Consider the following 10,237-nt stretch of genomic DNA (forward strand, 5'->3'; position numbering starts at 1 on the left):
ACTCAAAGGGTGGTTGTAAATGGCTTCACATCCAGCTGGATGAATGTCTCAAGTGGGGTACCACAGGGCTCCGTCCTGGGACCTGTATTGTTCAACATCTTTATCAATGATTTAGATGAAGGAATTAAGGGTAAACTGATTAAATTTGCTGATGACACAAAGCTAGGAGGGATAGCTAATACTAGAGAAGAGAGAGAGAGGATTCAAAAAGACCTAAATAAACTGGAGCAGTGGGCAGCAACCAACAGAATGGTTTTTAACAGGGAAAAATGCAAAGTAATACATCTGGGCAATAAAAAATGAAAAAAGCATATACAGAATGGGAGGAATAGAGCTAAGCAACAGTACATGTGAAAAAGACTTAGGTATACTAATAGATCATAGACTGAACATGAGTCAACAGTGTGATGCAGCAGCAAAAAAGGCAAATACAATTCTGGGATGTATTAACAGAAGCATACAGTCTAGATCACGTGAAGTCATTATCGGTCTTTACTCCTCTTTGGTCAGACCTCATCTGGAATAATGTGTACAGTTTTGGGCACCACATTTTAAAAAAGACATAGACAAACTGGAGCAAGTTCAGAGAAGAGCGACCAGAATGGTGACTGGTCTGCAAACCATGTCCTATGAGGAACGGTTGCAGGATTTGGGAATGTTTAGCTTGCAGAAAAGAAGACTGAGAGGAGACTTAATAGCTGTCTACAAATATGTCAAGGGCTGTCACATTGTAGAAGGATCATCTTTATTCTCATTTGCACAAGGAAAGACTAGAAGCAATGGGATGAAACTAAATGGGTGGAGACACAGATTAGATATTAGAAAAAGCTTTTTGACAGTTAGGGTGATTAATGAGTGGAACAGGCTGCCACGAGAGGTGGTGAGTTCCCCTTCAATGGACGTCTTCAAACAGAGGCTGGACAGACCTCTGTCTGAGATGATCTAGTGAATCCTGCTTTGAGCAGGGGGTTGGACCAGATGACCAACAGGAGAAGTCCCAGAAGACTGGAGAAGAGCAAATGTTGTTCCTATCTTCAAAAAGGGGAAGAAGGTGGACCCAGGGAACTATAGGCCGGTGAGTCTGACTTCTATACCAGGAAAGATCTTTGAACAAATTATTAAACAACATGTATGTAAGTACATGGATAAGAATGAAGTGATTAACCAGAGTCAACATGGGTTTGTAACTAACAAGTCATGTCAGACTAACTTAATTTCCTTCTATGACAGAATCACTGACTGGGTGGATCAGGGAAATGCTGTAGATATAGTATATCTTGACTTCAGCAAAGCATTTGACAAAGTATCTCACACCATCCTTATTGAAAAAATGACCAAGTATGCAATGGACCAGGCAACTGTTAGGTGGATTCATAACTGGCTTAGTGATCGGACTCAAAGGGTGGTTGTAAATGGCTTCACATCCAGCTGGATGAATGTCTCAAGTGGGGTACCACAGGGCTCCGTCCTGGGACCTGTATTGTTCAACATCTTTATCAATGATTTAGATGAAGGAATTGAGGGTAAACTGATTAAATTTGCTGATGACACAAAGCTAGGAGGGATAGCTAATACTAGAGAAGAGAGAGAGAGGATTCAAAAAGACCTAAATAAACTGGAGCAGTGGGCAGCAACCAACAGAATGGTTTTTAACAGGGAAAAATGCAAAGTACTACATCTGGGCAATAAAAATGAAAAAAGCATATACAGAATGGGAGGAATAGAGCTAAGCAACAGTACATGTGAAAAAGACTTAGGTATACTAATAGATCATAGACTGAACATGAGTCAACAGTGTGATGCAGCAGCAAAAAAGGCAAATACAATTCTGGGATGTATTAACAGAAGCATACAGTCTAGATCACGTGAAGTCATTATCGGTCTTTACTCCTCTTTGGTCAGACCTCATCTGGAATACTGTGTACAGTTTTGGGCACCACATTTTAAAAAAGACATAGACAAACTGGAGCAAGTTCAGAGAAGAGCGACCAGAATGGTGACTGGTCTGCAAACCATGTCCTATGAGGAACGGTTGCAGGATTTGGGAATGTTTAGCTTACAAAAAAGAAGACTGAGAGGAGACTTAATAGCTGTCTACAAATATGTCAAGGGCTGTCACATTGTAGAAGGATCATCTTTATTCTCATTTGCACAAGGAAAGACTAGAAGCAATGGGATGAAACTAAATGGGAGGAGACACAGATTAGATATTAGAAAAAACTTTTTGACAGTTAGGGTGATTAATGAGTGGAACAGGCTGCCACGAGAGGTGGTGAGTTCCCCTTCAATGGACGTCTTCAAACAGAGGCTGGACAGACATCTGTCTGAGATGATCTAGTGAATCCTGCTTTGAGCAGGGGGTTGGACCAGATGACCCAGGATGTCCCTTCCAACTCTACCATTCTATGATTCTATGATTCTATGATTCTATGATTCTATGACCCAGGAGGTCCCTTCCAACTCTACCATTCTATGATTCTATGATTCTATTTCTTTGAATATTCCCCAAGTACATATTATATAATATGAGAGTAAGTCACTGGAATTTCAGACACTTGAAAAAACTCTTGTCTTAGATTCTTTTTTCACTGGCTGCCCGGTCTTAAGTTACATCAGTTGAAAATAGAATGAATGGGATCCTATACTATTAGCTCAAAGTTCAAAGGCCACAGCTGTCACACGTCATGCTGTAAAGATACTTTAATTTGCACGAACACTTCATGCACAGAAAATATTAGCAACACAAAAGAATTAATAAGTATTACATATATATTATAGTTCAACTAGATATATTGTTATTATTTTAAAATGTTATACACATAAAATCATGCAATTTTTTCACTTCCTGTGTGAATAAAGAAATAAATCAATTTTAGAGTTCTTTGATCAAATCCTGCTTTGGAATGAAAACTCTAAGGAAATATAAGAAAATAAAATTAAATATCAAATTCATACAGAAACAGAATTATTTAAATATCTTATACATATATTGGTTGGTTCTAATGTAATTAAAAATATTGCTACTTAAATTTATATATATGAAGTTCTAATTTATTAATTAATATATATATATATTTTATAAACGTATATATAAATACAATTATACGCAATCTCTACTTAGACAAGTGTATATATATATATATATATATATATATATATGAACTATTAGAAACTATGTAACTACAATTTTACTGTATAAGATTATAAATAAATATTGAGACATTGTATTACATTTTGATACAACATTATAATTACAGTTTTTCCTTAGCCACTCCCTAAACCAAATCTTCTGTCTCTCTCAAATATCTCCAGGAACGCCCAATTTAGGAAAGACATTTTTCTATCCTTCAAAACCTCAGAGAACTGCCTGTTCTTCTGTCCACATTCCATGACGTCACTGTGAGTTGGTCGTCTCACCTGTCTCTGTCCATCAGTTTCAGCCATTTTCCTTTTTAGAGAATCACAGTTCTGACTGAGAATTAACTCATTCTGTGGAGAGATAGATCTTTGCACTGGCTGATATGGCTTATAACATATATGAAATCTTCTGCGTATTTGATAGAGTTCACTATGGGGATGACTCAGTCTAGGAGAGTTTGATATTGGCTTTTGGTAAGATTTTACCTTTCCTGGTTTTATAAATTTAGCTTGATTTATTTTCTTTTCACGATTCTCATGTTTTCTAACAAAATCCAGCATCTGCGCACATTCAAATAATGAATTTTTTTGTGATGCCATAACTTGGGAAACTGAATTTAGGAATTTGAATTTTTGTACAAAAGTTGTTATCATATGTTGTACTTTTCCATTTTTGATGAGAGCTTTGTAAAACCGTTCAAATATGAACATGAAAGTATATGTACATTCCTTCCTACCAATCCTTAGTTTCTGCAGATCTTCTAGTTTGGGAAAATCCTTTGTGACACAAAAAATCAAATATCTTAATCTGTCCGAATCATTTTCCCATCCATTAGGAGAGTCATTTTCACAGGGCATTAAATGTAAACGTCTGGACAATGTCACAGGAATCCATATTTTAAATAATTGATTCCTCTCCTCATTGGATAAATCAAACTTATCAGAGAAGCTCTCAAATGTCTCTGAATTTCTACAGGCATGGATTTTGACATCATATTTTGGCATGATTTTGTATAATTTCAGCAAATTTTTCCTCATTTTAATTTGGAGTTGAGCCTGGGTAATTCCAGTATTCTCTGATATTTTTAGTGGCTCTTGTACGTCCGTTCCTCCTACGTCACTCACGTCTCCTCACACATCACCTAGTATGTCGGTTTCTCGTATGTCAGTCATGTCTCCTCCCATGTCAGGTTTCTGTATGTCCGTCTCTTGGTCAGACCCAAGGTCACCTTCAGTTACAGACACGTGTCTTACTTCTTGTTCATTTTCCACATTACAGTCAGAATCAGTATCACCGTCTGACACTTCTACACTATTTTCCTGCTTAGAAATCTCTAACACAAGACTATGAAAAAAATCTACAAAATGTAGAATATTTCTCAATTTCTGTTTGTCTCTATTTACCAATTTAGAAGTTAACTGTAAATTCTGCAATTCACATTCTTTGTATAAACTGAGCCACAAAACTTCTATGTCATCTCCTACATTAACTTTGAAATTAATATTACTTTGTTTAGCAAAAGAAGAAATTATATCCATATTTTGCTTACCTTAAGATTCCTTGGCTTCTCTTTATCAGCACGTCCTGTCTTCAGTTTGTCTGATTCTTTTCCTGTGTGATTCTGTTCCTTGTTAGTACCTCTTTTTCCTGTCTTTCCTCAGTCTGTAGGTCCTTTCTGCTTCTCGTGACAAACTAGTGAATTTACTGACACGTGAACAACAGCTGTTCAGCTCGTCAGGACTCCCCCCTTGTTAACGGAAGAAATTCACTTACTTAATTTAAAAAACAAAAAAACAGGACTGGCTGGCCCACCATTGTAAAATAATACTCATCCTGTATTATTTTTTTCTACAGAGGACTTCTCAAAGTATCAATATCACGATATTCTTATAAAAAAATGTATCTATTTATTCTTGGATTGTCCATTAAAAAGAATCAGATTGCAGCAGGTACATACAATAATTAGTTATAAAGTAATTGTCCATTTGTCCATAATTAGCTTAATTGTTTAATTGTTGAGATTCACACATCTTTCCTTGGATCCTGGCTGGTAAATCATGTCTTTGTCCAGCATGTGTCCAGGCCTACATGTCATCTGCTTCTCAGCATGAAGATTCTGTGTCTTGTGGGGTGGGCAGAGCAAGAGAGCCCCCCCTTTCTGTACCATGGGCTTTTATAGCCAGTCGTATGGACACCTGTTCTACATATGGTAGTGAACCAAAAATACACACATAAATAGCGCATGTCAACTAGACACGATGGCTGAGGCATAGAACTCAGAAAAATGATTATCGATTAACATTCCAAATGAATTTCCATAATTAACCATTTAACATTTCCCGCTTTTTTGAGAATAAAAGGACTTTAACTGAAATTTCTTAAAAGAAGATACATTCATCAATCATTTTTTCTTTCCTTCTTCCTTGGCAATATCATTAAATTTCCATAATAATAATAATAGTAATAATAGTATCAATATCGGATTATTGTTATATAATGATGTGAATTCATGTTATGGTAAGCCGTGACTAATATTCATTTAATATGTATAATTATACTTCCCTATATCTAAATTGAAGCAATCGCGGGTTCAATCGTCATCATCTGATGTCATCGGGTCGTCGTCTCGTCTTCTTCTTGGTTCTTTTATAACACAGTCTTTAGATGAAAACTCTTTTGAAATAAATTACAGCATGTAGATATTGTACAGTCCATAATTGTGTTCATTATTGTTCAGTCCATAAACTGTACTCTTTATTAGAAAGATCATGTGTGTCAGTTGATAAGAAAACAAAGTCCATGGATGAAATGTAGCTTTAATATCTGTGCAGTGTCACCTGGACTTACGTTCGATCGTCTTTGGAATCTTCCGTGTGTCTGCACTGGTCTCGTGTCACTTTTGGAACAGATGTGACGTCTTTGATCAGTAAAGCAAGGGTTAACTTGACACTTTCCTGCTTTATATAGCACCATAACCAGTACTCAGTCCTTTATATACAACACACATATGCCAGGTATTACCTGTTCACCAGCTTTCATTGAAGAGTTGCAGGTGATAAGAAACCACTGGAACGTGATGAAACTTGAACACAACACAGTACATATAGGATCATCGTCCTCTGCCGTCCTGGTGATCAGTGGTGTGAATTGTATTGTATGTAATGGACACAGTCTATTATAACACTCAGCATTCACACCTGTTACCTTCTGAGACGTCCGGATATCAGTTGCTTCTTCTTGTAACTTTTGAGAATCTCTTTGATTTATAAAAATTAAAAGTCTTTATTAAGATAGAATTCATAATTGCGATGTCTTGATTGAAGTCTTCATTCCCTAATCTGATACCAAATCTGGCAGTTTTTCCTAACCTATAATATCACAGCGTACCATAGCAATCAGTAATATCCATCTAATTATTATCAAAATATTAAAATAAATTATGTTTGGAATAATAAACAATAATAGATAATAATTCATTATCAATCAAGTTCTCCATATGATAGAACATTTTTATGTCATAGGTGTAGTTACCTTTTCCAACCCATAGGTGTCAGTGTATTTTGAAAAAACAAGTTTTTATATCTTTATTAAACCAATAATATCAAAGAATGTATACTCCTGAACCAAAATGAATAAATATATGAATGTATGAATGAATGAATGAATGAATAAATGAATGAATGAATTGTTGTGTTTACTCAGAAAATGTAAACATTTTTTTCCTTAGCAATATATATTTAATGAAGCAATACTCTTGTATTAGACATTACTTTATTAAATATTAATGTGTTTTCTCAATTGAGATATTGAACTCAAATAAAATCAAATGAGAATTAAAAAATGAAAAAATAGAAAAATAAGAAGTATAAAGTAAGAATAAAATTTTAAAAATGAAAAATAAAATTAAGAGTAAAAATAAGAATAAAAATAAAAATAAGGCCTTTAAATTTTAATGACAAATGCAGAGTAATTATATTCTCCATAAAAAATACCCTTATATCTCCATTATCTGGATGATTTCATATTTGTCATAACCTTGTACCACCAAAAAATATTAAATTATGCAACTTTGCATGTAATACCCTTCTTAATTATACCATAGTACCTTATTATTATTTCTTCTTTATTAAAATGTGTGGAAAATAAGTATTGATCAAAAGTGATTATGTAATCAGGATCAAAAACACATTTTCCCCCTTAATACCAAAATATTATATTATAAAATTTATGTATATATCAGAACCAAATTAAAAAAAATTATTCTTCTAGAAATATTGTGCATAAATTTCATATCGATGAGTAGCATAGATTTGACTAAAGAGAGGTGTGTACGTATTTAGGTAACCATTAAAAATACTATTATAGTTATTCAAGAATATTATCATGTGGAAAATTATTCTAAATATAAATTTGCTTTGTAAACCATTTTGATGTGTGGTTGCCCTTATCCACTATTAGTTAAATCAAGAAATAATAATTATTAAAGAGATATAGAAATATATATATGTAGATAATACCTAATTATGTATTATAATTTCCTCAGAATTAAATATATTTTTGTACCTTCACATAAAGAAACATTTTTATTTTTTCAAACATACAAACATACGAGGCCTCTGTCACATCAATCACACTTAGCAGCTGCTGATTTACTCATCTGTCACCTTCACTCTGACATTCACAGATCTGTTCAACTCAAACATTCCACATATGAAGTTATAGATATATATATATATATATTTAACCCAAAATTGTTGTATCCCAATTTATTAATGCGCATTGCCATATCAATTGAATATCTTTATATTTCTTTGAATATTCCCCAAGTACATATTATATAATATGAGAGTAAGTCACTGGAATTTCAGACACTTGAAAAAACTCTTGTCTTAGATTCTTTTTTCACTGGCTGCCCGGTCTTAAGTTACATCAGTTGAAAATAGAATGAATGGGATCCTATACTATTAGCTCAAAGTTCAAAGGCCGCAGCTGTCACACGTCATGCTGTAAAGCTACTTTAATTTACACGAACACTTCATGCACAGAAAATATTAGCAACACAAAAGAATTAATAAGTATTACATATATATTATAGTTCAACTAGATATATTGTTATTATTTTAAAATGTTATACACATAAAATCATGCAATTTTTTCACTTCCTGTGTGAATAAAGAAATAAATCCATTTTAGAGTTCTTTGATCAAATCCTGCTTTGGAATGAAAACTCTAAGGAAATATAAGAAAATAAAATTACATATCAAATTCATACAGAAACAGAATTATTTAAATATCTTATACATATATTGGTTGGCTCTAATGTAATTCAAAATATTGCTACTTAAATTTATATATATGAAGTTCTAATTTATTATTTAATATATATATATATATATTTTATAAACGTATATATAAATACAATTATACGCAATCTCTACTTAGACAAGTGTATATATATATATATATATATGAACTATTAGAAACTATGTAACTACAATTTTACTGTATAAGATTATAAATAAAAATTGAGACATTGTATTACATTTTGATACAACATTATAATTGCAGTTTTTCCTTAGCCACTCCCTAAACCAAATCTTCTGTCTCTCTCAAATATCCCCATTAACGCCCTATTTAGTAAAGACATTTTTCTATCCTTCAAAACCTCAGAGAACTGCCTGTTCTTCTGTCCACATTCCATGACGTCACTGTGAGTTGGTCGTCTCACCTGTCTCTGTCCATCAGTTTCAGCCATTTTCCTTTTTAGAGAATCACAGTTCTGACTGAGAATTAACTCATTCTGTGGAGAGATGGATCTTTGCACTGGCTGATATGGCTTATAACATATATGAAATCTTCTGCGTATTTGATAGAGTTCACTATGGGGATGACTCAGTCTAGGAGAGTTTGATATTGGCTTTTGGTAAGATTTTACCTTTCCTGGTTTTATAAATTTAGCTTGATTTATTTTCTTTTCACGATTCTCATGTTTTCTAACAAAATCCAGCATCTGCGCACATTCAAATAATGAATTTTTTTGTGATGCCATAACTTGGGAAACTGAATTTAGGAATTTGAATTTTTGTACAAAAGTTGTTATCATATGTTGTACTTTTCCATTTTTGATGAGAGCTTTGTACAACCGTTCAAATATGGACATGAATGTATATGTACATTCCTTCCTACCAATCCTTAGTTTCTGCAGATCTTCTATGTTGGGAAAATCCTTTGTGACACAATAAATCAAATATCTTAATCTGTACGAATCATTTTCCCATCCATTAGGAGAGTCATTTTCACAGGGCATTAAATGTAAACGTCTGGACAATGTCACAGGAATCCATATTTTAAATAATTGATTCCTCTCCTCATTGGATAAATCAAACTTATCAGAGAAGCTCTCAAATGTCTCTGAATTTCTACAGGCATGGATTTTGACATCATATTTTGGCATGATTTTGTATAATTTCAGCAAATTTTTCCTCATTTTAATTTGGAGTTCAGCCTGGGTAATTCCAAAATTCTCTGATATTTTTAGTGGCTCTTGTACGTCCGTTCCTCCTACGTCACTCACGTCTCCTCCCACATCACCTAGTATTTCGGTTTCTCGTATGTCAGTCATGTCTCCTCCCATGTCAGGTTTCTGTATGTCCGTCTCTTGGTCAGACCCAAGGTCACCTTCAGTTACAGACACGTGTCTTACTTCTTGTTCATTTTCCACATTACAGTCAGAATCAGTATCACCGTCTGACACTTCTACACTATTTTCCTGCTTAGAAATCTCTAACACAAGACTATGAAAAAAATCTACCAAATGTAGAATATTTCTCAATTTCTGTTTGTCTCTATTTACCAATTTAGAAGTTAACTGTAAATTCTGCAATTCACATTCTTTGCATAAACTGAGCCAAAAAACTTCTATGTCATCTCCTACATTAAATTTGAAATTAATATTACTTTGTTTAGCAAAAGAAGAAATTATATCCATATTTTGCTTACCTTAAGATTCATTGGCTTCTCCTTATCAGCACGTCCTGTCTTCAGTTCGTCTGATTCTTTTCCTGTATGATTCTGTTCCTTGATAGTACCTCTGCTTCC

Source organism: Phyllobates terribilis, unplaced genomic scaffold (genome assembly GCF_046119375.1).
Source record: "Phyllobates terribilis strain yellow unplaced genomic scaffold, ASM4611937v1 Scaffold_4__5_contigs__length_816908805, whole genome shotgun sequence".
In the NCBI taxonomy this organism is placed as follows: Eukaryota; Metazoa; Chordata; class Amphibia; order Anura; family Dendrobatidae; genus Phyllobates; species Phyllobates terribilis.